A 2,337-nucleotide genomic window follows, 5' to 3' on the forward strand; every position below is an offset into this window, starting at 1 on the left:
TTGGATGCTCTGTGCCTATCTGGAATACACGCATTTTATCAGCTATGTGGTTTATAAATACATTGAATGCTTTCCATTGGGGAGACAGAAGGAAATTTCTGTGTGTCTCAGACAGAGACTGCACAGACAAACCAAAGAAAGTCCAGCCTGGTGAGGCAGTGAGTTTACTGGGTCCCTTACAGGAGCAGGAGGAGTGACTAAGAGGCAGAGGTACCTCTGAGAAACCGGAAGCACCTTCAGTTCTGGAGGACCCACCCGCTAACCGTTTACCTCGTGTAAATTCCACTAAAGAGTCCCATCCCAGTAGGTTGTTTACTTCTAACATAACCTGGGGAGCCAAGAGGTCTCCTGAGAGAAGAGTCGCCCCTCCCTCCGCGAAGGTACGTTAATTGACGGAATCTCTGTGGGAGATCGCAGCTCCCTTGCTTGCAGACAGCCAAGCTTAGGTCCCACTGTGAGGAAACAGCTACAGAGCAAAGTATTTTCTTGCAGACTATGCGTCGTCTTTTCAATCCCTTAACATAATCCTTGCAAGCAAAAGTTTTTCCATTTCAATGATGTCTTCTGTGATATTTTCTCCGTGTTTTGTACCTTTACGGTTATAGCTGAGAAATCTTCTCTCAGTTTGTGTTTATAAATTTTTTTTTCTAAAATTTTTATACTGTCAGCGTTACATTTAGATAAATGGTCCATCTCAGTTTGTTGTTGGGATTTGTATGATGTATGATTAGGTGCGTCCTTAGCTTGTAGCTGCGTTTTGATGGTCGAAGCATCCTGAACAATGCTTTCAATTGAGATTTAAGGAGCTAAGGTCTCTTACATTCTTCCCGAGATGGCTACCCTTGAGTATCCACCTGACTGGATCTAGAATCCCCTGCAGACAAACCTCTGAGCAAGTCTGTGACAGTTTCTAGACTGAATGGATTGAGGATGGAAGAGCCACCCCATAAACTGGGATCCCCCACAGAATAAAAAGGAAAAAATAGCTGAACACCAGCACTCATTGTTCCCTGCTTCCTGGATGCTGATGCCTCCTGTTCCTGTTGCCATGGCTTCCCTGCCAGGATGGACTGTATTCCTGGGAACTGCTGACCAGAACAAATACTTCCTTCCTTAAACCGTTTTTAGCAGGCATATTGTCACAGTAATGAATAAACTAACTGGTACATTAGGCCCTAAACAGCACGGTATACAGAATTTACACATTCACATAGAACGTTTACCGACACAAATACATTTAAATACGCTAAAATAATGCATAGCATGTTTTACGAACCCAAAGAAGTTTATAGATCAATAACAGATAGTCCCAAATATTTGTACTGTGAATATCACTTTTAACTCACCCATTAGATATAGGAAAAAAAATCATCATATGAATTAGGAGGTATTATTAACAAAATAAAAATGAAAACACCAATTATTAAAATTTATGGGTTCATCAAAAATAGAAAATCAAAAGAAATTCATAGCATTAAATGCTGATAATGTTTTTTTTTCAACAAAGGCTTGTTTTATTTTAATGACTGATCCACCTAAAGCCACAGGCAGCCCACTATGTACAGACACGAAGGAAGCTTTATTTCTTGGTCTCTTCCTTCAGCGCCTCCTGGTGCTTTCTTGCTTCATTGGTCTTAGACCTACGAACCTCAGCCTGGTCAGCCAGGAGCGCCTTGCAGGCCTTGTCTGCCTTCAGCTTGTGGATGTGCCCCATGAGAATCTGCTGGTTTTTGAAGACTTTCTCTTTGACCTTCAGGTGCACGCTGTGATACATACGGCGGTCAGTTTCGTGGATTCACGGTATCTCCTGAGAAGTCGGCTCAGGATCCGCATTCTTCTCACCCAGGTCACCTTCTCTGGCATTTGAGCATTTACAGTACCCTTTGGCTTCCCTAAGCCCTTATGCCTGCCCTTCCGTCGAGCCCAAGTGTTTTTCAGGCATCGAGTCTGAGAATGGACCGTCACAGGCTTCCGATGATTAGCCCATCTTTGATCACCTTCCGAATCTGCTGTCAGGAGTTGGCATTGGCGATTTCATTGGTCTCATTGGGGTCCACCTTCTTTTTACCACAGTGGAGGATGCTGGAGGCAAGCCTCTTCTGTAGCCTGAGCAAACTCATGGCTGCGGACGCAGCAGCGAAAGGAAAGGATTTTTAAAATCTCAAATTAGTCATTTAAATTCTTCCTTAAGAAACAAGAAAAAAGCTGGTCATCGGTGCATGACTTTAGTTCCATCACTGAGAAGGAGGAAGCAGGTGGATCTCTGTGTTGGAGGCCAGTACGGTTTGCGCAAAGAGTTCCAGGAAAGCCAGAGCTACCTAGAAGCCAGACCCTGCC

General features: G+C 43.7%; 1 pseudogene; it reads right to left on the reverse strand.

The window, feature by feature from the left end:
• Positions 1 to 1,579: 1,579 nt before the first annotated feature.
• Positions 1,580 to 2,120, reverse strand: LOC130865560 (60S ribosomal protein L19-like; annotated as a pseudogene).
• Between the last annotated feature and the right edge of the window lie 217 nt (positions 2,121 to 2,337).

The sequence above is a fragment of the Chionomys nivalis genome, chromosome 23 (assembly GCF_950005125.1).
Source record: "Chionomys nivalis chromosome 23, mChiNiv1.1, whole genome shotgun sequence".
Classification (NCBI taxonomy): Eukaryota; Metazoa; Chordata; class Mammalia; order Rodentia; family Cricetidae; genus Chionomys; species Chionomys nivalis.